Consider the following 22,800-nt stretch of genomic DNA (forward strand, 5'->3'; position numbering starts at 1 on the left):
TTAACCAAAGAGGTTTAGTCCAAGACTTTAGAAAGACGTAATCAAAAATCAAGTCTTGTTAAGTTAAAGACCTCAACATTATAAGAAATAAAATTAAGATCATGCCTTTATAAACTTGATAAAATATATACCCACAATTCTTTAAAAGTTCACCCTAAAACATATGCTATTAAATAGCAAAATTGACTCTTGAATAAAAAACTTTTGAAAAATCATCTCCCCTAGCTTGTCACTATATTAAAATATCAATAATGTTATCTAAACTATAATTAAGAATATTAAATTAAATTATAAAATTCTAAATTTTGTCTATATTCAATAATTTTTTTTTTTTATGGACAAAATTCTAGACCAGAAAAACTATATTGAATCATTGAATAATTGTATAAATGGCTATTTTCATTAGAATGGGTTCATTTGGAGAAAAACAATCAACACAATATTGTTTGACGGCCATTGAGACCGTTAAATTAGATAATGATTTCTATGAATGTAGTATGAACGGGATTTATTTTGCAGTTTTTGTCATTTTGTGTAAAGAATCTTAGTTTTCTAAAACGGTTGTTTGTTTATCAATTATCATTATTCGAAGGCCTTGCGTGCGTTTGTGCGACTTAAATACACACAAAAACTGACACATACTATTAGTATAAAGCGGAGTCCTATTCCTAGCATTGTTTTTGTGGCAAGAATATTTACTTGAGTCGGTTTTTCCTCAATTCTGAGGATTAATTGTAAAAGAAAGGACTTTTGACACATGACTAATTAAGATAGCTAGCTGTCCGAAAGAAAAAGGCATGTATTTTTACGGTGTAATGGATCATGGAAATTCATTTACAATTGTCTCTAATAATGTTTGTGGAATATTTGGTTATTTATAATATCTATTATTATTTCATTGTGGATCAACGGAGTAATAATAATAATAACTAGGAGTCACATGCTTCTGTACATGCAACAACGAGTCAATATTGTATTATAATTTGTTATTAAAGAGAGGTAATTTACAATATTAAAAGTTTAGAAAATAATTATGCATAACAAGTCTAATTGTTTTAATTTGTGTTTCCATAATGCATCATTAAAAATTTTGATATAAAAACAAGACATATAATAATAACTAGCAGTCGCATGTTTTTGTACATGCAACGAGTGCGCCGATAAAAGATGAGATTTAAGAGAAAAATGTAGAATGAACAATTAAATAATGTAAACATAAGTTTTTTTAAAATGAAAATACAAAAATAAAAAAGTTGAAGATTACAACATAGATATAAAATTTACAATACTTAGAAAATTTGAATATTGCTTAAGAAACGTGTTCAATAATTTTAAAATTTTACAATTAAATTCAATTTATCAAGTATGAAAAAAAAAAAAAAAAAAAAAAAACCATCAAAAAATTTATTACGAAGAAATACAAAAAAATAATATGAAAAATAGTGACATCTCTAACAAATATTCTATTGACTTAAAAAAATTATAGAAACTGAAAAAATAATATTCAAACTAAAAACTAAACTAATATAAAAATAACAATTTAAAGTAATTTTAAAACTAAAGTCTAAATCAATTTAAAAAATTAAAAGTTTAATAAATAGAGATCACAACATAATATAAACAATCTAATGTGAATATCAAAAGTAACTATTTTTAAAATAAATAAGAAAAGAAAAATAATAGTTAAAAGTAGATATTTAAAATATAATCTTATGTGAACAAATTAGATTATTAATAATTTTTAATTTAAATAACATAATATTTACTAAACTCTTTTAAATAGATTAGTAAATATTATTTATTTAAATTAAATTTATCAAATATCATTTTAAAAAACCATCAAAAAATCTATTATGAAAAATTAATAATAGAAATACAAAAATATAATATGTCTAACAAATATTCTATTGACTAAATAAATTATAGAAACTAAAAAAATAATATTTAAAGAAAAATTAAATTAATATTAAAAAAATTTAAAAACTAAAATCTAAATCAATTTTAAAAATCAAAAGTTAAATGAGTAGATCAAAACTAATAGATAGAAAAAGAAAAACAATAGTTAAAAGTGGAGATAAGAACTAATAAATATCAAAATAAAAGTTAAAAGTGGAGAGATTAAAAAAATGGCTGGTAAATAATTAATGGGAAGGATTTTCAATTTTTCGGTCAAACTGAGGCAAAAGTCTACAATGCAATGGTAACTTGCGAGCCTCTCATGTGGGAGGTCTTAGGTTCGAATCTACCTTCACTTAACATATAATAATAATTAATTCTAAAAAATAATAATAATAAATCTAGACTTCGGCCATTTATCGATCAAAAAAATAAAAACAAAAAAAAATTCTCAGCCAACTTGCAAATTTTCAGTCAAAAATTTAATTTCTGAGAACAAAGTTCCCACAAATAGCCTATCAGCTAAATAAAGTATTTGACCAATTAAAATTTATTATATTTTATTATTGATTTTGTACTTTGTTAAATCTACATGTAATATATTTAACTTTATAATTTTGAAAATTTATTTTTTGATTGATTAAATAAATTAAGAGCTTATATGAGACTTTCTTTTAAATTAAAAAGAAAACAATTTGTTTGACCAAACATTTTTATAGTTAGATTTATAATCGCTTACAATTTTCATTATTTATATGCTTGCCTAAGTGCACAATTCGACACAATACACTTCTTATTTTTCACCTTAATAAAACATGTGAGGGTTTTGTTTTTCACTATAAAATGTAAATAACATATTATAAATTCCAAACCTAAAGGATGAGTGAGGTAGATCATTAATTGAGACATAGTCAATTATAAAGGTTTTCTTTTTCATTCTTTTGTACTTAAACAATAAGATGATAAGAGTTTTTATTTTTAGGAAAGTAATATATTTTGTACAATATATTATTTAAATTAGTTACTAAAATCTACACAATTACTATTTTGTTTCAAATGTCAAGATTTGTTTCTATTATAAATAATATAAAAAGACTAAATTGAAATTTTAATATTATTTATTTACTTCTTGTAATCAAATTTTTAAAATAAATGTCTTTTAGAGAAATTCTTTAGATTATATTTTAAAATATTTTTTAATCATATTTTTGTTGATGTATTATTAAAAAACTATAGTACTATCAAAATGATTTATTTATTTATATTTCATAGTTATTTCATAATTCAGGTAAAGGCAAAAGAACAGTCAATAAGATCTTTACTATCAAGGACAGACATGGTAGATTATTGGAGGAGAAATATGGTATTAATAAGGGAGCTATAAGTTTCTTCTCAGATATTTTTGCTAAAAACATTCAGGAGCATAATGATACTAAGGATTTTTTGGATGGAATCCCCAAACTAATAAGTGAGGAACAAAATGTTATGTTAGTGAAACCTATTTTGGAGGAGGAGGTTTGTTGGCGAACATATTTGTCTTTTAAATAAAAGAACTGAATATAAAGGTTCTATGCGAAAGTCCACAAGACATACAATTTTCCAATAGTTGAGGAATTTTAACTTTCTCAATTGCTCTCTGAATTTTGGTAAGGTTCAACTTCCTTATTAGATCTTCGATCAAAACTATCTTTCAAATAAGAATTACTTTTAACCTGAAAGTAATAAGGCTTCCTATCTATTCTTGGATAGAGGGAATAATCTAATTAACAACAATTTAAATAAACACAAATACATACAACGAAGAGAACACATAGTTCCTCTATCGATCACCTTTCGAAAACAATAAAAAATGATACATATTTACCATTAAAAAGGGAATATCTAGCATTAAAGGAATTTCAACAACTCAATACTAATTCAATATTAAACCAATAATGAGTAAATTAAAAGCATAACATCTTCAAACATTCAACCATTTCCTTTCAAAAAGAACAATATTGTTCATATACAATACTAGAAAACTTAGAAAACTTGCATAGCTATAAAATTTAGATAAAGTGGTCACAGTTTAATAACCATCAAAAACTGTCAACCCCTAGCACTACTGAGTTTCAAACTTAAATAGAAAGCTATCTGAGAATCTCCCTGAAAACCCAATTCTTGGTTAGTTAGTTATGAAAACCAGCATGAAAAGGGTACGCAAACCCAAAGTTAACTTTTTAAAACCATAAACTAAAAGTTCTGAAAGAAAAATAATGGGAAACACTAATCATCCATTGATTGGTCACGCAATTCCTCTTCCTCCTCATCTTCAACATCACCCTGACCACGTGTCAGCTTCCACGTCTTGAATGCATTCATGAATTCAGTCATAGCAATCATATTTGGGATCTTGATGCTCTGCAAATGATTCTTCCAGATGTCTTTTTGTAGCTTCATCTTGTTCACAGTATCCAGGTAACTGGGGAGTTGCAGAGTGCACATTCCTAACATCACTTCACTTTTGGCCACCGTGGAGAAGTCGAATGATGTGAGATCAACTTTATCTTTTACAAACTTTATGTATTCTTCATGTTGTTTGATCATGGCCTCCACATCAAAACCTCCTTCTTTAAGAGGGTCAGGAAAGACTGAGCCAATAAACTGAAAGTCCCTACTTACATGCTCTAGTAATGCTTTGAATTCTTTTTCAGATGATTGTATCCTTGAGATCGCAGAAGTGTAAATGGACACCCTCTAGGCTATATTTTTCCTCAGAACTTGAATTGGTACTGCATCCACATGTTGTAATGGGTTCTCTTTGAGGAACTTTTGTGGTCCCAAATCTTTCACTTCCACTAATTGTGTCACCATGGCTGATAGTTTCTTGACTTATGTTTTCCAAGTCCTAGATTGAGCACAAGATTCATCAAGTGCAACTTTGGCCAAAGAAACAATTTCATGCAAATTTTGCATGAGCTTAGTGACTTGGTTCGTTACTAGGTTGATCCAACTGGATGCTATAGATGTCATCATTTTTCCTTTCTTTAAATCTTCTAACAACTATTGATTTTAAAGGTTGTTGGAATCAAAGGCAAGTTGTGATTGATTATTGAGGACTAAACTTTGTCCTTTCAATGAATTTATATACTCAATCATTGATTGTTCTCAACTTTCATCTTTTTCTTCTCAATTCCATCCTTCTATGATTGGAGCACAATTTTTTTTATAGACATTTCTACCCAGTATTCTTTGGTCTCATGTTTCATCACCCCTAATTCTATGCATGTAATTTTGAAGTTGTTCAGGTCCAACTTGTTAGCTCCCTCTTTATGGTTGTAGGTTGCTACCCGTGCTATGCTTCTCCTAGTCGCACTCTCAAAGGTTATCTTGGCTATGCTTTTAGTCCTTTTAGGCTTGGGAGCCTTGTTGGTATATTTTCTCATGATATTGTCAATTGGGAAAGAAACTGGAATCAGACTCCTCTTCCTATTCACTAAAGTCATGAGCTAGTTAGGAGTGGTAGCATCCCGTTGCAATTCAATAGCCTTTTTTGGGGTGTTTATAGCCTGCATCCTTGGAGAAGATGAACCCACTATCATTTGAACTCTCTAGCTATTATCAATGAGCTCTCCACCTTGGTCTTTGTCCATTTTGCCATCAACCTAAATCACTTGTAAAGCCTTACTAGTACTGACATTTTAGCTTTCTTGTTGGAACGAGTTTTCTGCACAACAAGGGGATTATGGATCTTTTTCTTAGAGATCCTTGATAACCTTTTGCTACCTACAATTGTAAGATGAAGATTAGAAATAGGGTCAACCTAGTCATTAGCACGTGTATCTTTTTTCATTATCAACCAAGACTTTGTCTTTTTAATCACATTTGTTTTTCTTTCAAGAATATTATCTTCTTCTTTAGAATTCCAATCTATAGCAAAATGTACTTGTTCAATTTCTTGGGAAGTTGGGATGTTTGTCCTATCTTCCTCTATGCCTATAATATTACACCCAAATTCAATTGAAGGAGGTGGATTTGTGAAATGGTGAACCTGGATAACCCTTTTCTTTTCACCTCTAACTCATCTATACAATCTTCCACAATGGGTATATGTACAGTCCTTGCATGAGTATCAAACAAGCTATGGGTAATTCCTTTGCTATCAAAGTCTAGCCTAGCCTAATAGGAACCAAAACCAAATTTAACCAAGTCAGAACTTATACACTTTGCATATTCCATGCTTTCGCATGTCAATTTGCCTAGCTTAAGTAGGAAAATGATGTCACAATCTGTTGGAATACTTTAGAATAATTGAGAGGGGGAGGTGTGAATCAATTATCCAAGGTCTAGATGTATAAATAAAACTTTTCACAACTCAGTGAACCCATAAACATTTATCATCATGCATGCATCCATTAGATTATGCAATCACTTAAAAACTTGTAGGTTATTGTCAAATCAACTACAGAAATGTAAACATGAAACATTATAGATTCATCAACACACTTGACACAATGATTTACATGGAAATCTAATTTGGGAAGAAACACCAATAACATGCTACTCTTTCACTCTTCTGAAGTGATGCCTTGTGAAAGGCCAACCCTATTAAAGGTTAAAATACACATTGTTAAATGTGACTCTATTAAAGGATTTCAATCATCCTTCTAGGAGTGAGCATTGTTAGAGGACTTTAGACCATTCACTTGGAATGTCACGTAGTTAAAGGATTTACAAATTACTGTTAGGTCAACCTTAATCCAAAGGATTTATCCTAGACTGATACAATTATTAGAGAGTAGTAGTAAGGCTTGATCTGATAACAACTTACAACTCTATTGCAGATTACAGATCACTATTCTAGACCTCCATTTTGCTTGGCCTTCACACATTTCAACTCTAATAGCTTGTTCACCCTTCAAGCATTCATACCCTTAAGCCTTCTTTCTTAACATGTCATTGTAGACTCTTGTCTTCGGTCACTTGATGAAACAAAACCCTTGACTCCTTGTCTTCCTTAGATTCTCACACATGACAACCCTTTCTTCTAACCAGTCATTCCTATTAATAGGAAATTAAGATCTTTTGCCACTCATTCTCCATCATCTAATTTAGGATTAGGACAGATTAGGTAGGATACAATGAATCTAACCCATATTTCATATCTCTTCTAGAAACTTCTCCTTCAATCCTCTTTGAATTCGCCTAACAATTGTTTACCTTGAATTCTATGCCACCAGCTCATCAGTCTTACCTTCCACCTGGTTCACACAATCCAAGAAAATAAACTTGTCAGCTCAAATCCATCAAATTCACGATCTTTCAAATAATGTAGCCACTCGACATTAATTTGCTTATGATGCTCAACACATACTATGTTGTGATATTGCTATCAGGATTTAACTGTGTGATTTAGAGTCAAACTCATTGACCCATGTTTAATGAGTAGTTATTTAACATGAATCCATCTCTCATGAGAATAAATGGAACACTTAGCACTCATTGGATCTAGGTGATGCTCACAGGGGTGAAACACCAAGACTTCCTGGGAGGTCACTCATCCAAGTACTACTCCAGCCTAAGTGCACTTAACTACGGAGCTTCCTTCGTGGTTAAACCCAAAGCTTGCAACCCCTTGCACTTAACTATGAGTGCCCTTATGAACCATTCGTTAGAAATCCCCTTAAGCTCATCAATTGATAAGTAGGAGATAATTTCCACAGCAAGTCAATTTGTGATATTGCTATCAAGATTTAACTATGTGATTTTGAGTCAAACTCATTGACCCATGTTTCATGAGTAGTGATTCAACATGAATCCATCCCTCATGAGAATAAATGGAACACTTAGCACTCATTGGATCTAGGTGATGCTTATAGGGGTGAAGCACCTCGACTTCCTTGGAGGTCACCCATCCCAGTACTACCCCAGCCTAAGCATGCTTAACTGTAGAGTTTCCAACATCCTCTGTAAAATCACTCAGCAAAAAATAAAGTTTACTAGTGCTTGACATCAAGTAAACTTCACTTGGCATCCACTGTTTGTTGAGATAATGGGTGTTGCACACATTGCATAATATTGTTATTTTATTATTTTATTTTATTATGTAATGCTGTGCCTAGATGGACGTGCAACATGTAAAGATTCCCATGAAATATTCTTGATGAGTTGTATTGTAACATTGTGAAAATATTTCATGTAATTATTTAATATTGGGGAAAAGAATTAAATGCCCAATATTAAATGTGGGGTCAGTGGGTTAGGTAGCACATGGTTTTAGCACATGGTTTATGTAATACCACTTGGTGGTTTTGTGGGACTTGCTACTATATAAGCAGCCACAAGGGTAGTTGTTGTAGATAAGATAGAGAGAAAAAGAGAGTGACAAGGAGAAGACAAAAGGCAAGAGTCGAGCGGGACAAGGCTTGACAGGTTAGCCAAGGGAGCATTTGTGAAGGTTGAAAGCATGGCATGGGATGTGTGGATTCATGCTTGTTCACATAGTTTGCTCGGTTGTGGCTATGGCCATGAAGGCTTCCATGGTTGTATGGCAATGGTATTTTTTGCTGAATAATACATGATGATGGATGCTTTTGGAGGCTGGGTTTTTCCCTCAATGAGGGTTTCCCAGGGTATATCTTGTGTCACAATTTTGTGGGTATGTTGTCTATTCTCTTGCATGTGGATTTTAATTCCGTGTTTATTTTAGATCTATTATGGGTTATGTGGAAACGGTTATATTCTTTATTGCCAAGTTTCCTTACAAGTGGTATCAGAGCTATGGTTTTATTATTGTAACCCTAGATTGAATCCATGGGAATGCATGAGAGGATAAAAGAAAGGGCAAGATATATGAATAATTATTGCAGATCTGAGGGTTTTGGATTTGCTGTTATGATGGGATGTTAAAAGATTTGGGCATGTGAAATTGTTGGACAAAAAGATTTTTTCGGATGTTTCATTTAAATGAGGGTTTTGGGGGGTAGCTTGCAGAAATGACCTCCTAGGTAAAAACAGACCTCACCATTGGATCCGGGTCGACATTTCCATAAATTTTGATATATAATATGCCCTAGTTTGGCCATGTTCAGAGGGAATGAAAGAGTTTTTTGGTTTCAGCTCATGATGGCCGTCAAATTTAATCCCGTCGGAATTTTCGTCACTCAAAAAAATTAAAAATGAAAAATCGTACTGAAAATGGTAAAAAGACTGTCTTAGTAAAACGGCCATAACTTTCTCTCAGAATATCAGATTTCAGAGTTCTTACAGGCGTTGGAAAGCTAATTCAGAGCACTACAACATGGTGTAGGTTTGGTTCTATGATTTTGAAATTTTGTCAGGTTTTCAGAGCCCTAAAGTTAGATGTTATTTATTTTGAGCATGAATTAGGGCATAACTTGGGCATACGGAGTCGGATTTTGGACTTCGAGTAGTCAACGGAAAACTCTTGGAGAGCTCTACACATTGGTTCAGATTTGGTGCAAGTTTGGCATGATTTATTTGTTGATATATTTATCTGAACTGTTTATGGTATATTTTGACTATGGTAACATTGTGAGTTTATGGCATTGAAGATTTAAGTTTTGATGTCATTGTATACTCAAGTTTGGTCTCATGATGATATGGTTATCAGTGTTTGGTTTGGATATGCATGATGGCTTGTTGGATCTACAAGTTGTGCAGTGTTGTAAGCGGTCTATACTTACAGGTTGCATTTATAGCTTGGTTATGGGTTGTCTTTGCCTATTGATCTTTCATTATTGATGCATATTCAGATTGGTGGCTTGGATTTGGGTTGTCTATGCCCTAAGTGACATGATTTTATCTTCATGTAGAAGGGATGAGATGTTGTTACCAGGTACAGTCATGGTAGAGGATTGTGGTTGACTATTCTATGCTGACAGGTTGGACATATTGAGAGCCAGATGCTCGGTTCATGGATGTGATCATGGTGTCATGGATTTTGGCATGACATGATTGGTTATACAGGTACATCCTTGATGTTCATTAGCTTGGATTTTTTGATTCAGTTATGGTGGTATATCTTCTTGGTTGAGGATCATGGTTATTTGATTTCTTTTGAGGAGCTCATGATGTGCACTTTGAGTTCTTTGATGGTTTGATGCCTTGGTTGATTCTCATGGTTAGAGGATGGTTTTTCATCATGATGTCATGGATAGCTTGGATACACGGTTTAGTGGGAGCTTGTGACAGTGATGGGTGGACAGTGCAGGATTAGTTCCTGGTTTAGTTTATATCTTCTTGGTTTGGAGAGGATGGATTTTATAATGCCATAGGTGACTTGGTACCACGGTTGAGTGGGAGTTGTTGGCATTGATATATTTATTGAGTGTTTGCAGATGTTGGAGGTTTGTCTTAGATCCTGTTGCTGCAGAAGCGTCTTTGACATTTGCATGGTGCACTTGGTTATCTTCATGGTGTGTGGAGATGGTTCTTCCTGGTATGTGGAGATGTTTTTCTTCATGGTGTGTGGAGATGGTTGCATCTTGAGGACTCACAGGGTTCTTGGCAAAGGTGTGGTTTATGCTTTTATTTGGCATGTTATCCTTGGTGTGAGGATGGTTTTATTATTATGTCATGGTATACTCTTGATACGCGTTTAGAGTTGTGACATGTTATGGTGTGTTCATATGGAGCATGTTATCTCTTTAGTTGAGATGGTTAGATCATGTTGTCATGTTTATGTTCCTGAGGCCATGGTTGGAACTTTGACATTGATCTTGGTTTAGTTTCTTGGTATTGAGTACACTAATCATAAGCTGGATACTTCATGATATTGCTATGTTGCATTTGGAGTTGGCATGGGTTGATTGGTTATAGGTGCTCATGGATACTTAGAGACGGTGGTGACGCTGATTTCTCTTGGATTAGAGAAGTATTTGTTGGGACAGTTGATGGTTTCAGTAGGAAGTCCAAGGGGCAGTCACCTGATATGGACTTGAGAGGAGATTGTTCTTAGATGAGTCTTGGTTGGAGACTTGGGTATCTTTATGAGCATTCTCATTCCCCACTCTTGGTCTACTCGGCAGTTTGCTACTTGAGAGGTATAGCCCATTGTTTCTCTCAGTTGCATTATATTTATGCTTGTCTTTCATGGATATGGATCTTGAACTATGGTACATGAGTTAGTTCTGGAGGGTTCATTTGAGAGATGGTTTAGCATTGGTTATCTCCATGTGCATATGTTGTTATGCTGGTTGAGTTTGGGAGATGGTTTTATATTGGGCATATTCCTTGGATTAGGAATGGTTATTCCTTGGTTTAGGAATGGTTTTATTGAGTTTGATCTTCTTGTGAGAGGCTTACATCCATGATTAGTTATATGGTATGGTTTGGGTGTTGTTGAGGCTTCTTGTTGGGGTTTTATGGAGGAGATCATACTTGCACAGTTTGCATCTAGAGGTGTGTGTAGAAGGACATGATACAGGTTTGATTTGCATGGTTTCTCTGGTCTTGGTTATCTTCTTGATGTTCAGTTTTGCCTACATTGGATTTGAGATTGGTTAGAGATTGTGATCACTGGTTTGTGCTCATGTATGTCATGTGAGAGATGACATGGTTATTCCTTTATCTCTTTCCTCTGTTGGTTGTGGTGAACTTGGGAGAGCATTGGAGACCTGTTATGAGAGTTGTTCTTGCAGGATATCAGTTGATGTATTGTGGATGTCCTTGATACTACATGGATTCACTTCTTTGAGATGTGTTGAGTGGATTGGTTATAGATTTGACATTATCTTTTGCAGTGGGAGCTTCTTGGTATATATGTGGCAGGTATTGCTCTTGAGGCTTGTGATTGCAGGTTACAGATTGGATATGTCGGTGATATGAGATTCACTTGTTATACCTTTGAGGTATGGATAGTTGGATGGGTTTGGCACTTGCTGTGGGTGCTATTTCAGCTATGGATATTTTGACAACTACGGATACATGTGATTACCTTTGGATCAAGTTTTTTTTGTGCTTGGAATTTTAGTTGGTACAAGATTTTATGATCTTCTAATGCGACAGGTTGGGTGGCTTTCTCTTTGGATGGCTTCTATGTATTTCCAGTGGGAGTGGCATAATAGGAGGTGAGATTATTCATGTTCGAGATGCTGGATACTTTGATTTTGTTGCGGGTACCAGGATGGAGCACTTGGTGTATTTTGATCCATGATGGTGGATGTGCTGGTAGGGATTGTTCCCTTGTTCATTTATGTGGCTACGGATTGACCCTATGCAATGTATACAACAAGTGGGAGATTGTTGAGATAATGGGTGTTGCACACATTGCATAATATTGTTATTTTATTATTTTATTTTATTATGTAATGTTGTGCCTAGATGGACGTGCAACATGTAAAGATTCCCATGAAATATTCTTGATGAGTTGTATTGTAACATTGTGAAAATATTTCATGTAATTATTTAATATTGGGGAAAAGAATTAAATGCCCAATATTAAATGTGGGGTCAGTGGGTTAGGTAGCACATGGTTTTAGCACATGGTTTATGTAATACCACTTGGTGGTTTTGTGGGACTTGCTACTATATAAGCAGCCACAAGGGTAGTTGTTGTAGATAAGATAGAGAGAAAAAGAGAGTGACAAGGAGAAGACAAAAGGCAAGAGTCGAGCGGGACAAGGCTTGACAGGTTAGCCAAGGGAGCATTTGTGAAGGTTGAAAGCATGGCATGGGATGTGTGGATTCATGCTTGTTCACATAGTTTGCTCGGTTGTGGCTATGGCCATGAAGGCTTCCATGGTTGTATGGAAATGGTATTTTTTGCTGAATAATACATGATGATGGATGCTTTTGGAGGCTGGGTTTTTCCCTCAATGAGGGTTTCCCAGGGTATATCTTGTGTCACAATTTTGTGGGTATGTTGTCTATTCTCTTGCATGTGGATTTTAATTCCGTGTTTATTTTAGATCTATTATGGGTTATGTGGAAACGGTTATATTCTTTATTGCCAAGTTTCCTTACACTGTTTTACTCAACATAGACTAGAATAGACTTTTAATCGACTCAAATTGATTTTCTGCTTGGCTTACACTGACTTTTCTCGACACCTACTATCCACTCGGTCAAGCTTAGCAAACAAACTTTGTTTAACTTGTTCTTCTAAACTTTCTTAGTTAACTAGCTTTTATAACCTTAAATAGATTATTGATACATCATGTTATCATTGTCTTAACTGATTCGTGTACTCCTTTACATAATCATAACTCAACCTTTCCTCTAGGTGCTATTGTTACATCTTTTGATCAAATCCTCTTCATCAATCAAATAAGTGATAGTACTTAAACCATATAAGTAGTTGTCTTGCCAGCAAATAGTAGGTTTGACATTAGTGACAAAATAATGGCATATTGATCATACTTGTGTCAATTTGTTCTAAAAAATCTCCTTCTTTGGCATTAATGGCAAACCAAACTATTTAGGTTAAAATAGTAAGATAGTACCAAAAAAAAAAGGTCTTTGTATTGAAATATCTCCCTCTATCAATAACTTCCATCTTTTGAATAGGTTACAAAACTCTTCCTTATAATTCCCTTTGAATTTCTTCTTGTATCTCCCTTTTACTAGGTAGATGTTAGGAATTCTCTTTCTTTATTTTCCTAAACAATAATTTTCTTCCTCTTTCTTGTGTATACTACTTGATTAGCAATTATCTCCCTCTATTTCTCTTTCTCGTATTTCACTTGATCAACAATTATCTCTCTCTTTGACAATAATGCCAAAGACTTGTCATCTTAACATGCAGATATGAACTTCTTTAGTTTCTCCCTCTATCACCTTTCTTGTGACTAATTTTTAGTTCCATCTTTTTTATTACTTTAAGTAGCTCCTAAAGTAAGATCCTCTGCATCAATGTCTAACATATGAAATCAACTTATTTGATGCAGGGCACTCCTTTTGTTAGTTAGATAGCCTTTAATAGGGGTATCACCCCTAATTTACCTCTTAGATACTCATGAGCATCCTTAGGTAATTTGTGTTAAGATATTCCATCTTCACCTGTTTATCTTGAACTAATTCTCTCAAGTAATGATACTTGATTGCAACGTGCTTAGTCTTTGTGTGCATCATAGGATTCTTTGATATACTGATAGCACTTGTATTATCACAATAAAGTGTTACTAGTTTTGTGATCTCTTCCTTTATACCTTTGAGTAATTGTTTGATACATTCAATGTTTGTACAATTTATAGTAGCAACAACATATTTAGCTTTAGTAGTAGATTGTGAGGTGTAGTTTTGTTTCTTGCTAGTCCACGCAACCAGCCTCTTGCTTAAGAAAAATGGTCCTCCATTGGTGCTCTTTCTATCATCAATGTTTCCAACCCAATTAGCATCAATATAGGCTCTTAATTCAAATTTCTCATTTTTCTTATAGTATAGACCAAACTCCTCTATTCCTTTTAGATATATCATTAGTCTCTCTACAACCATCAAGTGATTCTTCCCAGGATTAGCAAAGAATCTTGCAATTATCCCTACATATAATATAATGTTGGGTCTACTATGTGCTACATATTTTAATTTTCTAATCATAGACCTATATAGTGTTGGATTCACCTGAGTTGAATCATCATTCTGTGACAACTTATGTCTTGTCACCATAGGTGCACTTACTAGTTTGGAATCCTCTAATCCAAAAGTTCTTAGTATTTTCTTGACATATGTTGACTAAGTGATATATATACCATATTTCATTTGAAATTGACCTCTCTAAACATAAACATCTCAAATTCTTGTCTCATTTCATTTGTAAAATCCTTACATAAAACATCTTGACCTCCAAATATGATATCATAAAAAAAAAATTAGATAACAAAATACCTTTGCCTTTTTTTTTTCTTTATCTATAAATTGTTGTTATCATCATTCCTTTCAAATCCAATCTCCATAGGATAGTTATGAAGTCTCTTATACCATGCTCTTGGTGCTTGTTTCAAACCATATATAGTTGTGTGTGGTTTACATACCATGTTCTTATTGTTAACATCAACAAAACCTTATAACTATTCTATGTAAACTTCTTCCTCTAATATTCTATTCAAAAATGTAGATTTAACATCCATTTGTTACAAGCTAGAGTTGTTGTTGCACAAAAAGATCGACCTGTTAATGCTTGATACAACCACTAGACTTATAGAACACATGAGGTGGTTAAGCCATGTCATGAATCCTGAAGGGGAAGGTTGGTGGTTACTCCAAAAATTCCCCCCTCAACGTTACTCGAGGGGATTCAAACCTGTGACTAAGCTCTAAAACCACTTGTTATAAGTAGAGTTATCATTGCACCAAAAGATTGACTTGTTAATACCTAATACAACCACTAGACTTATAGAACATATGAGGTGGTTAAGCCATGTCAGTGTTGGATTCACCTGAGTTGAATCATCATTCTTTGACAACTTGTGTCTTGTCACCATAGGTGTACTTACAAGTTTGGAATCCTCTAATCCAAAAGTTTTTAGTATTTCCTTGACATATGTTGATGAGTGATGTATATACCATATTTCATTTGAACTTGATCTCTCTAAACATAGACATCTCAAATTCTTGTCTCATTTCATTTGCAAAATCATTACATAGAGCATCTCGACCTCCAAATATGATATCATAAAAAAAAAAATTTAGATAACAAAATACCTTTACCTTTTTTTCTATTTTTATATAGATTTTTGTTATCATCAGTCCTTTGAAATCCAATCTTCACGGGATAGTTATGAAGTCTCTCATACCATGCTCTTGGTGCTCGTTTCAAACCATATAGAGTTGTGTGTAGTTTACATACCATGTTCTTATTGTTAACATCAACAAAACCTTCTAGCTATTCTATGTAAACTTCTTCCTCTAATATGCCATTCAGAAGTGTAGATTTAACATCCATTTGTTACAAGTTATAGTTGTCATTGCACCAAAAGATCGACCTGTTAATTCCTGATACAACCACTAGACTTATAGAACACATGAGGTGGTTAAGCTATGTCACAAATCCCAAAGGGGGAGGTTGGTGGTTAGTCCAACAATTCCCCCCTCAGCGTTACTCGAGGGGATTCAAACCTGTGACCAAGCTCTGACACCACTTGTTACAAGCTAGAGTTGTTGTTGCACCAAAAGATCAACCTTTTAGTGCTTGATACAACCACTAGACTTATAGAAAATAGGAGGTGGTTAGGCCATGTCACAAATCCTAAAGGGGAAGGCTAGCGGTTAGTCCAACACCATTTGATAAACTTTGAAACCTTTGTCTGCAGAATAAGCAAGTAAAGTTCTTACTCCTTCCAATCTAGCAATAGGAGAAAATGTCCCTCCATAGTCAATTCCTTCTTCTTGTGCATATTCTTTGCAAACTAATCTTGTCTTGTTCCTTGTGACTTCACCATTTTGATCTAGCCTTTTTTTGAATACCCATTTGGTGCCAATCACATTTTTGCCTTCTAGTCTAGAAACTAGAGTCCATATTTTGTTTTTCTCAATTTGTTCAATCTCTTCTTCCATGGGTTTACTATAGTCTACATCTTCTAAGGAATCTCTCACTCTTTTAGGTTCTTTCATGCTTAGCAAACATGTATTATTTTTGAATCTATTTCTTGTCATCTTTCTAGAATCTATCTCCAATAATTTGTGTAGCAGGATGATGTCTCTTGACTTATCAAGATAATCTTGATTCAGCTCTAGTTTCTTCATTCTATCTTTTAGGTTTAGAGTCATTATGTACATCTCTATTAGATAGCTCAGTGTCTCTTTCATGTACATTGTTCTCAGAATTAGAATGTGCTTCCACTTCATCTTGTAACTCAACGTCTAAATGTAGCTTGATTCTTGAATGCAATTCAACATTCATAGTATGTGACTCTGCAGTGACTGAAACTTGTTGTTGGTTTGTAGCTTTATTTGCAACATATTTTTCAGCAAGCATTCCTTCATAAGAATATAGAAATGACTTTTATTCTTCTGGTTCTTTCATAGGTTCAACCTCATATACTTCTATATATTCATCAAAATTCACATTTGCACTTCCCACAACTTTGTTAGTGTTAGTATTTAAATAGCTATAAGCTTTACTTCTTGTTAAATATCCTACGAATATACCTTCCTCACTTTTTGCATCTAGTTTACCAATCCTGAAGTCTTTAAGAATGTAACATTTGCTCCCAAATACATTAAAGTATTTTATATTGGGTGGGTATCCATATCATAGTTCAAAAGGTGTTGAATGAGTACCTTTCTTGACTTGTTCATGACTCAAGGTATAGATAGTTGTACTTATAGCTTCTCTCTAGTATTTCAAAGCAACATTTTTCTCCATCATGAGTGTTCTGGCATAGTCCATTATAGATCTATTCCTCCTTTCAACTTATCCATTTTGTGGAGGGGTTCTGGGGGTAGATGTCTATCTTTTGAATCCTTTGTCATTACAAAACATCTCAAACTCATTTGATGTAAATTCTCCTCCTCTATCATATCTCAAAAAATTTATAGCTTTACTTTTTTCCTCCTCAACTCTTGCTAAGTACCACCTAAACATTTGGAAAGCATCATATTTCTATTTCAGAAACATAGCTGTCATCATTCTAGAATAGTCATCAACAAATAGCATAATGTACTTATCTCCTTTGTAGCTTTTCACTTCAATTGGTCCACACAAGTCAGTATGAACAATCTCTACTATACCTTTAGAGGTATGAATTTTACTCTTAAAACATTACTTTGTCATTTTTTCATAATGGATATTATTTGCACATTATATTATTAGGTTTTTTTCAACTTAGGAAAATCTCTAACTTTTCTCATGTCACTAGTACTAACCAGGTTATCAAAATTGACATGATATAACCTTTTGTGCCACATCCACACATCATTAGATTTTACAATTAGACAAGTAGTGTCCTCTATATCAAGATAGAATAGATTACCCCTAGTTTGATCACCTTTTCCAATTAGTTTTCCATTTGTGTCACATATCTTAGCAACCTTGTTTTCAAACTCAACCTTGCATCTTAAATTATTTAGTTGTGACACACTCAAGAGATTATAGCTAAGTCCTTCAACATAGTAAGCATTGTCACATAAATCTTATCTTTGAGTTGATAGAACCTTTTCCTTTTATCAAACATGGTGCATCATTACCAAATCTTACACTGTTTTCATCATAACAATTTAGGGTAATGAATTTACTTTTGTCTCTAGTCATGTGATGTGAGCACCCATTGTCAATGATCCATGTGTCATTCTTGTTCACACAAGTCACAAGTGTAGTTGCCTCATCTTTATCAGATTTGTCCTTCATTACAAAATACACCACTTCATCATCATGTTCATCAAATTCATCTTTTGTTTTCTCTTTAGCAATGTAGCATGGATTTTTTCCTTTGTCTTTGTAGTCCTTGATGTCCTCATCTCTCCTAGTTTTGTATTTATCACCACCTCTATAGTTCTTCTTCTCTAGAAATCTAGCAGCAATATGATCCAACCTCATTGCAATTGAAACAAATGATAGGTAATTTACCTTTGAACTTGCCTTTACCTTTGTGGAATCATCTTTTCAATATTGCTTCAAGTTGTTCTACATCCTCCTTATCTATATCACTATCACTGGACACATACTTTATCTTTTTCTTCTTTTTCTTCTCATCAGGATCCTTTAATGACACTTTAGATTTGAAAGTAGATTCAATATTCTTAGGTTTGTAATTATCAAAGTTAGATAGCTCAAAAGTAGCGAGTCTATCCACCAGACCTTTAAGTGATAGATTATTCCCTAATATACATCTTAGTTCTTTAATTACAAAAAATCTAATGGCATATATTGGCAACAATGTCCTTAAAATTTTACTTAGTACAATATCATCATCTATTCTACTAGTAGCTCATCTTATTGCATTGACAACTTTTATTCTTGCAACATATTGAGCAATATTTTCACCTTCTTCCATTATCATATCATCAAACTTACCTCTGAGACTTTCAACTTTGGCTCTTAGAACATTAGTGTCTTCTCCATAGATGGTGGTTAAGGCATCCCATATTTTCTTTGCATTGTCAAGACATTTGATGTCATCAAATTCATCATAGCTTAGTGTAGAGGCAATCTCCAACATTGCCCGGTTGTGCTCTTTCTTCTTTTTCATATCCTCAGTAGTTGGGGCTCTAGCAAGATCAACATGCTCAATAGTAATGGTGGATTGTGCATGATCTCCGAGTCCCCCAAAGTGTGGCTTCTTCAAACTTCACCATGCAAGAAAGTTATCTCTATTAATTTTGGGTACATCTCTTTTTGACATCTTGATCTTTATGCTTCTAGTACCTTCAAACTAGTCCTCTTAAGCAGATGGCTATGATACCAATTATTGGAATACTTTAGAATAACTTGGGAGGGGGGGGGGCGGGGGGTGGTGTGGGGGGGTGAATCTATTATCCAAGATCTAAATGTATAAATAAAACTTTTCATAGCTTAGTGAACCCATAAACATTTATCATCATGTATGCATCCATTAGATTATGCAATCACTTAAAAACTTGTAGATTATTGTCAAATCAACTTACAGAAATGTAAACATGAAACATAACAGATTCATCAACATGCTTGACATAATGATTTATGTGGAAACCCAATTTGGGAAAAACCACCAGTAACATGTTATTCTTTTTCACTCTTTTGAAGTGATGCCCTGTGAAAGGCCAACCTTGTTAAATGTTACAAGACACTCTGTTAAATGTGACCCTATTAAAGGATTGCAATCACCTTGTTAGGAGTTGGCCTTTTTAGAGGACTTTAGACCATTCACTTGGAATGTTACCCAATTAAAGGATTTACAAATGACTATTAGGTCAACCTTAATCCAAAGGATTTATCCTTGACTAATACAATTATTAGAGAATAACAATAAGACTTGATCTAATAACAACTTACAACTCCATTTGCAAATTATAGATCACTATTTCAGTCCTCCATTATACTTGACCTTCACACATTTAAGCTCTGATATCTTGTTCACCCTTCAAGCATTCATACCCTTAAGCCTTCTTGCTTAACATGCCATTGTAGAATCTTCTCTTAGGTCACTTGATGAATAAAAACCCTTGACTCCCTATCTTCCTTAGATTCTTGCCCATGAAAACCCTTGCTTCTGACTAGTCATTCCTATAAATAGGAAATTAAGATCTTTTGTCACTCATTCTCCATCTTCTAATTTAGGGTTAGGATGGATTAGGTAGGATATAATGAATCTATGCCATATTTCATATCTCTTCTAAAGACTTCTTCTTCAATCCTCTTTGAATTTTCCAAAAAATAGTTTACCTTGAATTCTATACCACCAGCTCATCAGTCTTATCTTCCACCTGGTTCACACAATCCAAGAAAATAAACTTGTTAGCTTATATCCATCGAATTCACAATCTTTCAACTAATGGAGCCACTCGACATTAACTTACTTCTGATGCTCAACACATATTGTGTTTCTCGACATCCTCTGTAAAATCACTCGACATGAATTAAAGTTTACTAGTGCTTGGAATTGGCATCCACTATTTTGTTGAACATACACTATAATAGACTTTTACTTAGCTCAAACTAATTTTTCTACTCAGCTTGCACTAACTTTTCTCAGCACCTACTATTCACTCGGTTAAGCTTGGAAAACAAACTTTGTTTAACTTTTTCTTCTAAACTTTCTTAGTGTAACCTTAAGTAGATTATCAATACATCATGTTATCACTATCTTAACTAATTCTTGTACTCTTTTACATAATCATAACTCAACCTTTTCTCTAGGTGCTATTGTTACATCTTTTGATCAAATCCTCTTCATCAATCAAATAAGTGAATAGTACTTAAATCATATAAAAAGTTGCCTTACCAGCAAATAGCAGGTTTGACATTAGTGACAAAACAATGATGGAAGTATATTGATCATACTTGTATCAATATGTTCTCAACAACCTCCCTCTTTAAAAATCTTCTTCAATCTATTCTCAACACAAGCTCTTCAGCAGAGAATTTGTTTATCATAGCAACTAATTGTCATGCTACTTCTGCCAAGACAAAACAATCAAGAGCAAATTTGGGAAGACATATGGGTTCCTCATCCAAACCTCCTACTCTCAAATAAGTAAACCTTTGGAATTGGATGTACAAGCTACCAAAAGATTGGATGAGGCTTTCAAACTCAGGTGATAGTTTGAGGTATAGGGAGCTTTTCATATGAAAACACAATTTTCTAGAAAAGACAACATGAACCTTTCTAAAATCTTCCAAAACTTTATCTTTGTGCAGTGAAGGACAATAACTATATACAAGGAAACTCTCATTCCAGGGTTCATGCGGTAAATGTTGAAAATCTTGAGTGGTGGCTAGCATGTACATTAAATTAGATGACATGAAAAAGTTTTTTTTCAGATTTAAAGCACCTTTCAACTAATCTTTGAGAGAGCTAGCTATTAATTCCACCCAGTCTATAAATTGTGAACCTTTTAACATAATTTGAATATAGAAGTACATCCAATCTTTAAAAATAGAGACATTAGGAGACCCAAAAATTCTATGTAAAAAAACCATTATATCTTGGACCTAAGTGGTTATTAGGATCTTCTTCAAGGTTTTGGGTAACCTGGAACTACCTTTATAGAAAGATTTGGTACAACTTTTTCTATGATATTCTTATAATCACCTACTTTCTTAGAAAATCTAGCTGTAGACAAGGTAGGGGTAAGGTCAGCAAATTGTTACTCTTCCAGGTGAAATAATCTAGATATAATCTCCCTATTGACATTCAACAAAACACTTCCATCCTTCTTCAATATATTTCCTTTAGACACATTATACATATGTATTCACTCTTGAATCAATTTTGGGCATGGATAAGCTAGTGGGAAAGTGGAATCCATGAGGAGATTTGTGTCGAACACTTCAGTAGAAAAAGGTTTGGCTAGTCTCTCACATAATCTTTCTGAAACACTTCCTAAATCAACTCCTAACAAGTATGTATTAGCTATTATGGGGGACTTACATTACAAACTATGAGTATTTTCAAATAGGTACAATGTAGACTTCATGATTTAGGAGCTACACTTGAATTCGAAAGCAAAGAAACAACCACAAATATGCTTCACTCAATAGGCAAGAGAAAAATAACTAGAAAATAGAAGGATTACCTAAAGAGTGACGATCATTACAACTATGGAAGCAGGCTTGCTTTCTCTAATTTTCCTGCGACTACTTATCTGGGCCAAGAAAAGAAAATTAATGCCCTCTCTTTAAAGGGGAAAAACTTTCTTTAGATGCATCTTGAAAAAGAGGAAATGATCATTAATTATGTAGAGGACAAAAATAATTTTTGCATGTCGTGAAGGAAAGATGACAAGACAAATTAGGTACTGACATTAAGTTGGGAGGCAAGTATTTCAAATAATTAATCCTCTTTACATGTGCCAAATCTTTATTTTTGCAACTTTAAATCAAAGTTCTGACACAATCATTGATGGAAACCTTACTTCAACCATTAATTTCTTGTACTTACCTTTAGATCATGACATCACCCATGATTTTGTCATACATGATGAGGCATCCAGGTGTTGCGTGTCCTATATACCACCTGCATACACAACATGTTAATGGGTCCACCAATGGATATTTCTTTGAGGAATGAATGAAGCATTGAACTCGTGAACTAGTTCCTTTGGTACAAAGGGTTCAATGTGGCTTTGTGTTCTTTGAACTTGATACAAGGGGTATAAAAGTTTCAATGAGTACAAGAAAGCTTACATTTTATACCAAGAAACCTTCCAAACTTTAATAAGATGATGTTTTGGAATAAATCACTCCTAGTTAAGGTTGGCTTAAAGGAGGACTTGGTCAAAAATTACCTTGTGGAAAGTATTAACCGAAAGAATGAGGTTGAGTAGAGA

The sequence above is a fragment of the Cupressus sempervirens genome, chromosome 2 (genome assembly GCF_028749045.1).
Source record: "Cupressus sempervirens isolate cs-2001-9-10 chromosome 2, ASM2874904v1, whole genome shotgun sequence".
Lineage (NCBI taxonomy): Eukaryota > Viridiplantae > Streptophyta > Pinopsida > Cupressales > Cupressaceae > Cupressus > Cupressus sempervirens.